The following is a 16,511-nucleotide window of genomic DNA, read 5'->3' as shown; positions in this document are numbered from 1 at the left end:
GAAAAATGTCACTTTAATTCATATTCCCTGGTCAGTGATTATTGCATCATTATCTTCAGGCCTCTTCCTACCCTTTGCTTGGGGTTGGGTAACATAGAATATCATACATAAACAAACACATGTAACAGATTTTAGAGGTTCCCTCTTGTATATATGGGTTTGTCTACATCACAGCTGCCACAACTTCCTGGCATTATTCATGCATCTTTCTTAAACTCCCACTATATTCCCAGATACTGTATTTTCCTTGGTAAAAGGTTTAGATATTAGAAACAAAAATAATTTTGAGGAATTTTAATGTTTCACAGTTATTATGCTTTTGAAGAAAGCCAGAAAATTAAAAGTAATGCCAAATATTTAGAGGTCACCTCTTTAATTGATATCCGAAGCCTCAAAACCACTCAATAGACTGTTTTCAAACTTTCCAAATCTTCTGAAACTTCTCTTGCATCTTTCTCTACTTTACCTTCATAATCCACTTACATCTTTTCTCCTGCCTCTAACCTCTTAAATGGGCTGCCTTTTCCTTACCACTTTTCTCATAAAAAGAGCAGCCATGTTGTACCATATCCCCTTAAAACTGCTGGAAGGAAAGAAGGCTCATTTACAGAATCAGATAACTCTGATCTAGACACAATTTGAGGTCCATCAATACATTTTCTCTTTTTTTTAACCTCATGAATTTAGGCAGAAGTTTTCTGAAAAATTGAGAATTGTCTTAGGTACTTATCATCCTGAACTACCAGATATGTACCAGCAAGTTTACTTAATTGTCAGCCTTTCATATGAGGAAACATAGGTGGAGGTAGGAAGATGGGAAAGACTAGGAGGAAACCCTACTAACCCAGTTGTGCATGTTTTAAAAATATCCATGAAAGACCAAGGGAATAATATGAAATTCACTTCATAAAGCCATTTCAGAATTCTTTCTCTTACAGTACATGGAACAAAAAACTCAAAGTTGCAAACAAAATAGAGGTGAATCAATAAGAGATTTTAAAATTAGACTAGTTTTCAAAAGAGATTCTGTAGTAGATACATGAGAAAAAATAAATGGAAACCTTTTCTGTCCTTTGTAACTAAGCTTACACCTAAAATTATAATAGGACAATCAAAATTGCACCAACATTCTTCTCGAAGCTAGAACAAGCAATTCTAAAATTTGTATGGAACCACAAAGACCCTGAATAGCCAAAGTAATTTTGAAGTAGACCAAAGTGGGAGGCATCACAATCCCAGACTTTAGCCTCTACAACAAAGCTGTAATCATCAAGACAGCATGGTATTGGCACAAAAACAGACACATAGACCAATGGAATAGAATAGAAACCCCAGAACTAGACCCACAAACGTATGGCCAACTCATCTTTGACAAAGCAGGAAAGAACATCCAATGGAAAAAAGACAGTCTCTTTAACAAATGGTGCTGGGAGAACTGGACAGCAACATGCAGAAGGTTGAAACTAGACCACTTTCTTACACCATTCACAAAAATAAACTCAAAATGGATAAAGGACCTGAATGTGAGACAGGAAACCATCAAAACCCTAGAGAGAAAACAGGAAAAAACCTCTCTGACCTTAGCTGCAGCAATTTCTTACTTGACACATCCCCAAAAGAAAGGGAATTAAAAGCAAAAGTGAATTACTGGGACCTTATGAAGATAAAAAGCTTCTGCACAGCAAAGGAAACAACCAACAAAACTAAAAGGCAACCAATGGAATGGGAAAAGATATTTGCAAATGACGTACCGGACAAAGGACTAGTATCCAAAATCTATAAAGAGCTCACCAAATTCCACACCCGAAAAAGCAAATAATCCAGTGAAGAAATGGGCAGAATACATGAATAGACACATCTGTAAAGAAGACATCCAGATGGCCAACAGGCACATGAAAAGATGCTCAATGTCGCTCCTCATCAGGGAGATACAAATCAAAACCACACTCAGATACCAGCTCACGCCAGTCAGAATGGCTAAAATGAACAAATCAGGAGACTATAGATGCTGGAGAGGATGTGGAGAAACGGGAACCCTCTTGGCACTATTGGTGGGACTGCAAATTGGTGCAGCCACTCTGGAAAACAGTGTGGAGGTTCCTCAAAAAATTAAAAATAGATCTACCCTATGACCCAGCAATAGCACTGCTAGGAATTTACCCAAGGGATACAGGAGTACTGATGGATAGGGGCACTTGTACCCCAATGTTTATAGCAGCACTCTCAACAATAGCCAAATTATGGAAAGAGCCTAAATGTCCATCAACTGATGAATGGATAAAGAAATTGTGGTTTATATACACAATGGAATACTACTTGGCAATGAGAAAGAATGAAATATGGCCTTTTGTAGCAACGTGGTTGGAACTGGAGAGTGTTATGCTAAGTGAAATAAGTCATAGAGAGAAAGACAGATACCATATGTTTTCACTCCTATGTGGATCCTGAGAAACTTAACAGAAGACCATGGGGGAGGGAAAAGAAAAAAAAAAAAGAGGTTAGAGTGGGAGAGAGCCAAAGCATAAGAGACTGTTGAAAACTGAGAACAAACTGAGGGTTGATGTGGGGTGGGAGGGAGGGAAGGGTGCGTGATGGGTATTGAGGAGGGCACCTTTTGGGATGAGCACTGGGTGTTGTATGGAAACCAATTTGACAATAAATTTCATATATTAAAAAAAAAAAACACTGAGAACAAACTGAGGGTTAATGGGGGGTGGGAGGCAGGGGATGGTGGGTGATGGGTATTAGGGAGGGCACCTGTTGGGATGAGCACTCGGTGTTGTATGGAAAGCAATTTGACAATACATTTCATATTAAAAAAATAAAATTATAATAGGAAATTGCTAGATGCTCTCTAACATTTGGCTATAACATTTTTTTCAATAGCCTCAGAAAGTAAATTAGTCAAAATTAAAAACACTTAAGGTCCTCCAGATAAACTGTCAACCTTCAAAATAAAAACAAGACCAAAAGGTCCTCTGATTTCTTAGAATTGAGAGCCTATGGAGAGACATAGATTTTACAAACAGAAGGGTCATTGGAAGAAACAACCCCCCACACTTGGTAAGAAGCAGAAGGGTGGGTATCCAGACTGTGTGATTTCACTCATAAGAGAGACTGGTTTTCAACAATTCTGTTTCCTCTGTAGGCTCCCAAGAAGAATTACCTATAAGTGTAAATGGCCATTAATATCTTCTTGAAAATATGTGTGTCATTATATATTTTATTAATTTCACCAGCATAGAACATCAGTTCCTACAGAGCAAAGTTTCGTATTATCTACAAATGATGAAATAAAGCAAATTGAATGGTAGTAAGTATGAAAGAGAGGAAAAGGTATTTTTGCTTATAGTAAAAATGTCTGGTGGAGGCAGAAGATAATAAAAGAAAGCGCTGAATGTATACATTCTGTAGTACAAGTCTTCAGGAGAAGTGAACATATTTTGCCTTTATTTACTAAAACCATTTAAGTAGTGGACATTTCTACAATCCTAAATCTTTTAGTGCCAACCTGTAATTATACTTTGAGATTATTATAAGCACACCACTTGATTCTCTGTTACATGACTCCTGACTATTTAATAAATAAATAGGAATCCACTTTCTAATAGGGCTATCAGATAAAATTTACCACAGAGGGATTATTTTTAGAAGGTCCGTAATATAGCTGATATGGGCATCAATATGCATAATTCAAGAAGTAACCTATAATCCCAGGGCAAAAGGCAGTGAGAGGAAAGGAGTCTGCAGGAATTCAGATGAGTCTTTCCTGATTATCTTAAACTTTTTTTTCTGCATGTACACGAACATGTTAGGCATGATTTAGGACTATCAAGTAAAAAACTTAGCACAAACTAAAGACATATGCTTATTGTAGACCATATCTTGATCCAGTAACCATTGTTTATTTTCATTTGCCTCAGAGAATCTGCAGCCTCAACTAAACCATCAAAACATTATCAGATTTTAAATGAAGACTACCTTTAAATATGAGAGTTCTACATACAGTACACTCTGTGTTGCTAAAAGAAAACACCAAACTAGTTTATTACCTATTATGAAATCTAGTTTTCTCATCTTACCATCAATTTAACATTTTCGATACACTAAGTCTCTTAGTCCTCACTAGTAAAAGAGAAGCCCAAGATTGTTTTTCTCAAGTTTAAGAAATATCCATAAACAGAATGGATATTTTGGATAATCCCCTGACAAATCCTGGTTTAATAGTGTTCATTGATGGGTCTTATTTTTAAAATAAAAAGGGACAATAGTAGGCAGAATATTCAGTAACTACTTCAGACTCTCTTGTACCATCCAGTCTCCTATCAAAAATCAAATAGTCTCAAGTGTCCAACTTTGTGGTCTTCTCTAGAGCATAACTTGTTCTTGTAAAAGGTGGACAATACCAATACCAGTAATAAAATGATCACTGTTCTAGACAGCTTTCTTTAATAAAACAAAAAGATAAGTCCATGGAGAGATTCAAGAATTCCAATCATAGGATAATAAATTTGGCCCTCAATTCTGAAAAGAAAAAATGGTAACAATCTGGGTATAAAATACATAAGAAAAAATATCCGGTAATGTTAAAATGCCTGCCATTAAATAACTTCAAAAAGACAGTCTGCAAAAATTCTCTTTGAGACAGTCCATCAGAGTATCTCTTAAATTTGAACAACTTAGTTTTTTATAGTAGCATGATGACTGAGTTAACTAAAACAAGCTCCACTTGGGAAGTATGAAGCATAAAAAAGAATTTTTTTTAGATTTATTAAAAATTGATGCAACAAAAGAAAATTAATGCAATGAGGGGACTTCTACTTCTTTTTTGTAATGGAGTAAAAGGTAGTGTGCTTGCCATCCTGCCATAAATAACTAGAAAGTAAACAAAATATATGAAATAACTGCATTATGATAATTACTTGTATTAGAAAAAAGAAAACAGCAGCTCCTGGGTGGCTCAGTCATTTAAGCGTTCGACTTTGGCTCAGGTCATGATCTCATGGTTTGGCTCGTGAGTTCAAGCCTGGAGTCGAGCTCTGTGCTGACAGCTCAGAGCCTGGAGCCTGCTTTGGATTCTGTGTCTTCATCTCTCTCTGCCCCTCCCCCCCTCTCAAAAATAAACATTTAAAAAAAAGAAAAAAAGAACAACATAAACATAAGATTACAGGTTAAATAATGAGAAAAAAAGTATAAAGTAATCTCAGAATATGTACAGAAAGTAATAAAGAGCAGCAATTAACTAAAACATGGAGAAGGAATAGAGAAACTGAACCCAAAAGTAGTTCTTTACAAAGATGGACAAAATTGATCAATCTTTATGTAGACCAATTTTGAGGAGTGAAAACATGACAACAATACAGATTTCAGAAACTTTAAAAAAATAGTAAGCAGATATATTATAATCACTCTTCAGAAGAAGTATGGATTACTATACAAAATTTGGTTCAGATGTCAAGACAGATGATGCCATATGCATGCCAAGAAGATATGAAAATGTTTATTACTTGCATGATGAAGCTTTTGGGGAGAGCAGAGAAGGAACCCAAGCTATTTGAAAATGGTTTGAGAGAGCACGAAAAGGAGACTGACTTGATTTTTGTTTTTAATTGTGGTGATGGGATGGGGTTGGGATGAGGGTCCCCTGTGTAGGTAAGGGCTTGCATGGTTTGAAATTCCCATTGCTATCAAAGGCAGGAGCATACAGGCTCATTATGAGGCAAGCGGGAAACGCAACGGGCTGAGGTTTAAAAGCTGTCAGGACTCATACATCAACAAATAGAGTCAGTCTTTTTATTATAGAACATTATGAACAAATTTATGGCAATTTTATAACTTGAAATAGATAAATGATAGATTCAAATAATCAAAACTTGAAAAAGAAGCAATAGAAACTCAGTGTATATGTGTGGGTGCATATGTATTTGTATGGAATCAACTTCACAATTAGTATCTTCTTAGAACATAGCTTCACTGTTGAATTCTTTTAGGAAAAATTAGTGGCAAAATATGCAAATGTGATTAAAAACAAAACAGAAAACAATATTTACCAACTAATTTTGGGGGGCAAACACTGTCATAATTCCAGAAACAGACCAAGACATGACAGGAAAGCAAAAAACTTTGAAAATCTTAGGAATATCGACACACAGTCCTTAACAACATTTTAGCAAATTAAATTAAATGCTATGTAAAAAGCATAATACATCATGACCAAGTAGGAATATTCCAAGGATGCGTATTTGGCTTAACATTCAAAATCAGTCAGTATAATTCATAATATGAACAGAAAAGAGAAAACTAAGACCATCTCAATAGATGGCAAATAGGCATTTGCCAACATTCAGTACCTATTCATTATTAAACAAAACAAAACAAAAGAAAAACAAAAACTCTCAGCAAGCTTGAAATGAAGGAAGCTTCCTAAATCTGATAAAGGTCATCTACAAAAAAAACCTGCACCAGACATCATATTTTGTGAAGTATTAAATGTTTTCTCCTAAGCAAAATAAGAGTTATGTTCACTGGGATCATATCTATTCATTATTGAACTAAAAAGGGCCTCGCCAATGTAGTGTACAAGAATAAGAAACAATAGGATTCAATAGGAATCTGTAAGAAACAAAGAAACAGTAAGAAACAAAAAGAGATTGAAAAGGAAAAATAACCTGTCATGATATCTAGACATTAAAAATCCTAAGAAATAGGGGCACCTGGGTGGCTCAGTTGGTTAAGTGTCCAATTTCAGCTCAGCTAATGATCTCGCGGCTTGCGAGTTCAAGCCCTGTGTCGCGCTTGTGCTGACAGCTCAGAGCCTGGAGCCTGCTCTGGTTCTGTGTCTTCCTCTCTCTCTGCCCCTCCTCCACTCATGCTCTGTCTCTCAAAAATAAACATGAAAAAAAATTGTAGGAAAAGAAAATCTTAAGAAATATATTAAAAAGCTTTTAGAAATAAGTAAATTTAAAACAATCAAAGGTACCAGGTCAACACAGAAGAAGCAATTATATTAAGTATGAATATTCTAACTATTCATGAATGAAATGTAAAAATAAATATGCCCTTTTTTAAACAAATTTTATTCTTTTTTTTTTTTTTATGTTTATTTTTGAGAGAGAGAGAGAGTGTGAGCAGGGTAGGCCAGAGAGAGAGAGAGAGAGAGAGAGAGAGAGAGAGACAGAGACACAGAATCCAAAGCAGTCTCCAAGCTGTTAGTACAGAGCCTTATGTGGGGCTTGAACTCATGAGGCATGAGATCATGACCTGAGCTGAAGTCAGATGCTTAACTAACTAAGCCACCCAGGCAGTCCTAAATATGCCCTCATAAAAGCATGAAAGAAAATGAAATATTTAGTCTAATTTAAAAAAAAATGTGCAAGACATGTACATTGCAACCTAAAATACATTGGTTGAAATCAATTAAAGAATTCTATATATATGGAGAGATAAGTCATGTTCATTAATTAGGAGACTCAGGGCTATTAAGATTTCAGTTTCTCTGAAAGTGAATCTACAAAATCTCAATTTAAATCCTTCTAGATCTTTTATTTTTAAACTTACAAGCTGATTTTAAAATTATAAGGAACTATAATAAACTTAACAAAGCCAGAATAATTTTGAAAATCAACAGTGTTGGGCGATTTACATTAACTGCTTTTAAAAATTACTATAAAGAAGCTTTCTTAACCTGGACACAGTTGATGTTTTGGGTTAAATAATTCTTGCCTGGAACTTTCTTGTGCATTGTGGGATGCTTATCAGTGTCTTTGGCCTCTAGTAGCATCTTCTACTTCCTGTAGTTGTTGTGTGTGTGTGTGTGTGTTTTAAGTTTATTTATTTTGAGAGATAAAGAGAGCAGGGGAAGAGCACAGAGGGAGAAAGAGAGAGAGAGAGAGAGAGAGAGAGAGAGAGAGAGAGAGAGAGAGAGAGAATCAAGCAGGTTCCTCACTGCCAGCGCAGAGCCTGATATGGGGCTTGAACCCATGGACCTGGAGATCGTGACCTGAGCTGAAATCCAGAGTCAGACACTCACAGAAGTAAGCCACCCAGGCACTCGTCCTACCCTCTGTATTTGTGACAACAAAAAATGTTTCCAGACATTGCCAAATGTCCCCTGCAGTCCAGATCATTCCCAGTTGAGAACTACTGCTATAAAGTTGTGTAAGTAAGACAGTGTTGGTATTGGCCATGGGATCAAAATAAAGTTCGTTGGAACAAAATAGATATTGTAGAAATAGACCAACATATAGTCTATTGATGTTTTTTACAAGGTGCCAAAATAATTGAAAGAGAAGAGGTAGTCTTCTCAACAAATGGTTTCAGAACAACTGGATATCCAGAAGGAGAGCAATACATGTCAACTCTTACTTCACAACCTACTTAAAAATTAATTCAAAATAGATCACATTCCTAAATGTAACACCTAAAACTCTAAACCTGCAGGAAGAAAACAGGAGACAGTATTTATGACAATGGAGTAAGTGAATATTTTTTAGATCAGATCACTGATCTGATCATAAACCCGAGTGCATAAATTAAATAAGAAAAACTCCGTAAACTGTACTTTATCAGAATTAATAATTTCTGTTCATTTAAATACAGTTAAGAAAATGAGAAACCATGTTACCAGACTGGGAGAAAATACTTCTGATATTTGCAAATGACAAGGAATGTCAAATCATTCTGCTTTCTGCTTGATACAAATTGTTATCAAAAATGTATAAAAAAGCATAATACTTACCTACAAATATGTAAAAGAATCTATAAAGAACTCCTATAGTTGAACACAAAAACAAGTAGCCACCTTCCCAAAAAGAGGCAAATGATTTGAACACTTCATAAAAGAAGCTGAACAAATGGTCAAAATAAAAAGATATTTTTTAGAGGTTTAATATCATTAATCAATCAATATCATTAATCATTAAATCAATCATTTAATGTCATTAATGAATGCAATGAAACGTCACTACACACATCATAGAAAGGCTGAAATTAAAACGACTGACAATATCAACTGTTTGTGAGACTGTGGGCCAACTGGAGTTCTAATGCATTGCTGGTGGTAATGAGACCTAGCACAAGTATTTAAAAAAACAATTGGCTCAGTTTCTAATAAAGTCAATGAGCACCTTCCATAGTACCCAGTGATTGTACTTGCAGGTATTTACCCAAAAGATATAAAAATTTATATCCAGCCAAAGAGTTGTACATAAATGTTCTTGGAAGCTTGGTTTATAATATTCCAAAACCGAAATGACCGAAATGTTCAACAGGTAGAAAGATAAGCAAATTGTGGTATATCCATTTAAAGGAATATTCCTCAGCCATAAGTAGGAGCATGATATCTATCTTATGCATGTCTTAAAAACACTGTGCTTAGAGAAAGAAACCAATCACACACACACACAAAAAGTGTATATTGCATGATCCCATTTATATAAATTGCACTACCATAAATCTATTAAAGAGGCATGTAAGAAACTTTTGGGGTGATAGAAATGTTCTACAAGGTTATTTGTGTATTCTTTAGTTGGGTGAATCTTTTATGGGACCACATCCTTTTAAAATGTGTATTTTTATGTATGTAAATTATATGTCAATAAAGCTATGATACAAAAATTAAATAGAAATAAAAATAATTTTTTCCCAAAATTTACATGTAACACCTTTAAGAGTAAGTTGTCTAGGATATAGCCCCAAAATGGGGATTTTCTTTCTTCTTTTTCTTGTTCCCTCGTTTCTGATCCTTCACAGATGATACAAAATGAAAGAGGAACTTAAAACGATAATTCCTAGGGGCACCTGAGTGGCTCAGTCATTTAAGCTTCCGACTCTTGATCTCGGCTCAGGTCATGATCTCATGGTTCGCATTGGGCTCTGCATTGACAGAGATTCTGCTTGGGATTCTCTCTGTCTCCCCTCTCTCTTCCTGTCTCTGCCCCTCCCCTGCTTGTGCACTCTTTCCCTCAAAATAAATACACTTAAAAGAATTCCTAAAGGGAGGCATGCTTATTTTGAATTTTAAACTTTATGTAACTACTTATATATCTATTTTACTAATATGAACATTCTTATCTACTTACTTCATGAAAACAACCACTTTCATTATTCTTATTGTAATTGAAATAATTTGGCTTCTTTAGACAGGAACTCAATTCTTACTGAGTTTTACAACCTCAAGCTGGATATATATTAAATTTTTTGTTTAGGTAACTGTTTTGAAAAGTGCTATACCAAAATATTTATTATAATAATAGCTATAATAGCAATAGCTAATTTCTAATTACTCACTGAAGGTACACATGCATATATTTATTTACACATGAGTTTTTATATAAACTAGACAAGTTAAGAAATCTATGCAATAATAATTATGCAGAAACAAACTGTGCAGAGCTTATACTGGGATACTATTTTCATTCCTAGAGTTCTACTGCCCTCTGCTGATTACTATAGCCTATATTAATGGGGAATTAGAATCCATAGGAACTGTGTAGCTCCTGGCAAATACACGAAGACTGAACATAAAAGTAATAACCTCAGAATTATCTCCATCGGTTGATCTCAATTCAATGGTGTATTATATCCACTAAAGAAGAAACATGAATCTATATAGAGTTAGAATTGCATGGAGTGTAGCCCTTTAAAAGGTGAGGTGACCTTGGAAAGGAGACACCTTCTCATTTTATTGAAGTCAAATTTGAGGCTCTTAAAATTGAAGTGACTTTATCCAATTTAATTCAATGATTCGGTGGTGAATCCAGGAATAAAATATAGAGCTTGTCTCTATTCAAACACATCCTAGCCAAAATATACCTCTGCTGAACACATAATCACACAGATTTCAAATTATTTATAAAAACCAGATAGCAGAGAGTATTATGAAAAATAATTGAACGTAGCAACTTTTTTTTTTCCCCAGGTACCCTTAAACACTATATACAAAGAGCTTCCTTCCTTCCTTTCTCCCTTCCTTCTTTTCTCCCTCCCTCGCTGCCCCGCCTCTCTGCTTAATCTTTCTGTGTCTTTTTCTTTTCCTCTCTGTCCCTCTCTTTTCCTTCCTCTTCATTTTTCCCTTTGAGTGTCAGAACACTAATTACTGAAGACACTGACAATGACTGATAAGAACAGTGTGAGGCCAAGATAAAGAGCCACATAATTGTTCATTTCCAGTATACATTCATATCAGTATCAGTAAATCTAGTATTGTTAACCCTGTATCCCCAAAAGAAAAATTTATCAAATGGAGTGTAGTGTTATGTCCAAATCTTTTGCCTTAAGCCTTTCAGACTTTGTTCCATATCCAAAGTTACTTAGCAACTTTTCTTCCCATTCCCTTCAGTGAGATTGTTTATAATACAATTGTTTTTATATTGTATATATAATCATTTATAATACCTTTATATTCTCCTTTCACAGTCTGGATTCCATCCCAGGCTCCCCAAACCTATTACATGATTTTTTAATTTTCATACATTAAGGTTTACTCTTCGTACTCTAAAGATCCATGGGTTTTGATTAATGCTTAATGTCATGTATCCAACTTATTATGGTATTATGCAGAATAGTTTTGCCGCCCTAAATATCTTCTTTGTTTTACCCACTCAGCCCTCTCCCCGAACTCCTGATAACCCCCATCTTTTTCTTTAAATTTTATTTACTTAGACATACAATGCAATATTGGTTTCAGGAGTAGGGTTCATTGATTCATCACTTACCTACAACACCCAGTGCTCAAAACAAGTGCCCTCCTTAATACACATCATCCATCTAGCCTATCTCCCACCCACCACCCTCCATCAACCCTCAGTTTTTTCTCTGTCTCTAAGAGTCTCTGGTATTGTTTTCCTCTCTCCTCTTTTCCAACCCTCCTTCCCTCTCCTCTTTCCCTTCTCCTTCCTTTATATTCATGTTTTTTTTTTCTTAAATTTCACATTTTAGTGAAATCATATGGTATTTGTCTTTCTCAGATTGACTTATTTTGCTTAGCATTATACATTTTAGCTCCATCCACATCATTGCAAATGGCAAGATTTCATTCTTTGTGATGGCTAAGTAATATTTCATTATATATCTTTTCATATCTTTTCTTTATCCATTCATTGGTCGATGGACATTTGTGCTCTCTTTAGAGTTGATATTGCTATTGTTGATAATGCCGCTATAAACATTGAGGTGCATGTACCCCATTTGGATCTGTATTTTTGTATCCTTTGGGTAAATACCTAATAGTGTAATTGCTGGATCGTAGGGTAGTTTTATTTTCAGTTTTTTGAGGAACCTTTATACTTCTCTAGAGTGGTTGTACCAGTTACCACTATCTGTTTACTGTCTCTATTGTTTTGCCTTTTCCAGAATGTCATATAATTGAATATGCAGTATATAGCCTTTCCAGACTTGTTTCTTTCACTTAGCAATATACATTTAAGGTTCCTTTATATCTTTTTTATGGCCTGATAGCTCATTTGTTTTTTATCACTGAATGATATTCCGTTATAGGTTGTATCACAGTTTTTTTTTAACCATTTATCTACTGAAGGTCATCTTGGTTACTCACACTGTTTAGTGATTATGAATAAAGCTGCTATAAACATTCACCAGCAATGAATGAAAGTTACTGATGCTTCACATACTAATAAGTATTTGGTTTTATCATTTTTTTAATATTAGACATTCTAACATGTGTATAGTGGTTTTAATTTGTAATTTCCTAATGACTAATGATGTTGCATATTTTTTCATGTACTTGTTTGTCATCTGTGTATCTGTGTATCTTTAGTGAGTTATCTGTTGGGATTCATTGTCCATTTTTAAATTAGGTTGCTTTGTTTACTTATTGAATTTTAAGTATTTTCTCTATATTTTGGATACAAGTCCTTTGTCAAATATGTGGTTTGCAAATATTTCCCAGCTAGTGGTTTGTTTTATCTTTCTATTGTCTCGTTCTGTCTTGCAGAGCAGATATTTTTTATCTTAATAAAATCCAAATTAATTTTTTCTTTTGTGGATCATGCTTTTGGAGTCACATCAAAAAACTCATTACCAAACCAAGGCCATATAGATTTTCTCCTTTGTTTTTTTCTGTAAGTTTTAGAGTTTTGGATTTTACTTGTAGGTCTGTAGTTCATTTTGAGTTAATTTTTGTGAAAGGTCTGTATTTTGCTTTTTTTTTAATTTTTGCATTTTTGTTTTTATTTATTTATTTATTTATTTATTTATTTATTTATTTATTTGAATAGTGATTATTATTATTCCAATACTATTTGTTGAAAAGACTATCATTTCTCCACTGAATTTCCTCTGCTCCTTTGTCAAAGAGCAGGTGGCTATATTCGTGTGTGTGTTTTTCTGAACTCTGTTCTGTTCCATTTATTTATGTGTCTATTCATTTGCCAATATCAGGAACCATCTGGGTTATAGTTAGTACAGTATACTATACATGGCCATCTTACATATAGTAAGTCTTGAAATCAGGTAGCATGAGTCTTTCAAACTTGTTCTTTTTTTTCATTATTGTGTTGACTATTTTGGTCTTTTGCCTTTCCATATAAAGAATAGTTTGCTGATATTTTAATTGAGATTGTGTTGAATCTATATATCAAGTTGGTAAAAAGAGAACTGACATCTTAATAAGTCTTCCAGTTACAAACATGGCATGTTTCTCCATTTACTTTGATTTTGGTTTCTTTTATCAGAGATTTTATAATTTTTCACATATAGATCATGTATACCTATAGTTAGATTTATGTTTTAAGTAGTATCTTTATAAATTTCAAATTTTGTCCTGTGACCTATAACCACTTATTAGTTTCAGAATTTATTTATTTATTTTTTTTGGTCAATTCTTTGGAATTTTTTACATAGATTATCGTGTCATCTGTAGCATTGTTTATTTTTCTTCATTACTTTTTTTCTTTTCATCAAACTGGGTAATTTCAATTGACTTGTCTTCAAGTTTGCTAATTTTTCTACCAGTTCAAATCTGCTATTGAGGCACTCCAGTAATTTTTATTTTCATTTCTTTTGTTATAATTTTTAATTCCAGGATTTTTGTTGTGTTCTTTTTTTTTTTTTGTAAGTTTAGATCTTTGTTGATATCCTTTATTTGGTGAAACATAATTGTCATACTTTAATTTTTAAGTTCTTTGAGAATATTTTTTAATAGCCAAATTAATGTTTTTTCTACCAAGTCCAACATCTGGGTTCCCTGAGTGATATTTTGTGTTGGCTGTTTTTATTCTATATATGCATTATAGTTTCATCTTTCTTTGCATGTCTCATAATTCTTGTTGAAAACTGGGCATTTTATATAAGATATTGTAACAACTTTATATCAGAGTTTGTTGTTTTTGTTGCTATTTGTTGTTACTGTTGTTCTCGTTGCTACGTATTTGTTCAGTGACTTTACTGTTCTAATTCTTTAGATTGTTTTATTCACTGAAGTATACTACCATGACTCCTGTGAAATGTAACATAAAATGGAGTCATTTATGTCAAGGATTTTTAAAATGGAGCCGGGAGGCCATTAAGAAGGTGGGACTTATGCACACTCTCAGCTACTGGAACCATGGACTCTTGATTTGGGCCAAATGACGAGTATTCCAAGGAGTATATAAGAACAACATCTGCAACTTCTTACGGTAATGGACTTTTGCTTAGTCATAGACTTAGAAACCATTACATTCAGCCAAGATTAGTTTTTTGCCATCAACATCAATCAAACTTCTTTTTAAACAGTGTATGCAAGCATTCCCCTTTTTCTTTAAAAAACCCTGACTTTTTGTTCCTCAGGAGGACACAATTCAAGTTGCTACCTCAATCTGTTCTCCCTGACTTACAATCTGAGACTCCACATAAGTGTTTTTGTCTTATTTCAGTTCTTCCTCTTTTGTCAATCAACATCCCTCTTCTAGCTTTCTTCTGTGTTTAAATTCTAGGTTTTATGTTTAAATATGGTTTCTACAAGTCATCTCTGGGTCAGTATAATTTGCTGATCATCAGTGATCAATAAGAAGTTTCCTAAATGCCTGAGCCACTCGTTTCAAGGAGAACTGTGGATGAAGTCACCTTTAAACTTCAGGCAGCTTACAAGTCACCTTTAGCTTTTACTTCCTGCCTGAAGAGGGTCTCCTGTCAGCTAGAGAGAGTAACAGGGCCTTGCCATCTCCTGGACCTCTCTCTCTTGGGTGTATACAGACCTTCACCTATACGCAGACTTTTAAATCCCCCAAATATGTGATGGCTTTTCAGAGTTCCCTATGGTTGTCCCTTTCTTCAGGTTTTCCTTTTAAGTGTTTTGTCAGGTTCTTGTTTGTCTCAACTAAAATTACAGCCTGAGCAGCTGCAGTGTTACCAGCAAACTGTTATTATTTTTAGTTTTTCAGTAATGTGCTGAAGGTGGCGGTTTCGTTGTTTTGTTTTTTTGCTTTATTTTTGCAGAGTTGAGCTCAGAGTCCAATAAAATAATGACAAAACTGTGGGCACGAAAAATTTTCAGGAAGTTGCTAGTTTGTTCAAACTATTGACTGCTCTAGGGATACAGCTATGAATAGAGTCCAAAAAGGGGTCTCAAGGTTGGCTGTGAGACTAACAGCGTTTCTTTTTTTTTTTTTTTTTTTAACTTTTATTTTTTTATTATTATTTTTTTTAATAGATGAAATTTATTGTCAAATTGGTTTCCATACAACACCCAGTGCTCATCCCAAAAGGTGCCCTCCTCAATACCCATCACCCACCCTCCCCTCCCTCCCACCCCCCATCAACCCTCAGTTTGTTCTCAGTTTTTAAGAGTCTCTTATGCTTTGGCTCTCTCCCACTCTAACCTCATTTTTTTTTTCCTTCCCCTCCCCCATGGGTTTCTGTTAAGTTTCTCAGGATCCACATAAGAGTGAAACCATATGGTATCTGTCTTTCTCTGTATGGCTTATTTCACTTAGCATCACACTCTCCAGTTCCATCCACGTTGCTACAAAAGGCCATATTTCATTCTTTCTCATTGCCACATAGTATTCCATTTTGTATATAAACCACAATTTCTTTATCCATTCATCAGTTGATGGACATTTAGGCTCTTTCCATAATTTGGCTATTGTTGAGAGTGCTGCTGTAAACATTGGGGTACAAGTGCCCCTATGCATCAGTACTCCTGTATCCCTTGGATAAATTCCTAGCAGTGCTATTGCTGGGTCATAGGGTAGGTCTATTTTTAATTTTCTGAGGAACCTCCACACTGCTTTCCAGAGCGGCTGCACCAATTTGCATTCCCACCAACAGTGCAAGAGGGTTCCCGTTTCTCCACATCCTCTCCAGCATCTATAGCCTCCTGATTTGTTCATTTTGGCCACTCTGACTGGCGTGAGGTGATATCTGAGTGTGGTTTTGATTTGTATTTCCCTGATAAGGAGTGACGTTGAACATCTTTTCATGTGCCTGTTGGCCATCCGGATGTCTTCTTTAGAGAAGTGTCTATTCATGTTTTCTGCCCATTTCTTCACTGGGTTATTTGTTTTTCGGGT

This window comes from Panthera leo, chromosome B1 (genome assembly GCF_018350215.1).
Source record: "Panthera leo isolate Ple1 chromosome B1, P.leo_Ple1_pat1.1, whole genome shotgun sequence".
Classification (NCBI taxonomy): domain Eukaryota; kingdom Metazoa; phylum Chordata; class Mammalia; order Carnivora; family Felidae; genus Panthera; species Panthera leo.
This window is presented reverse-complemented; position numbering follows the sequence as displayed.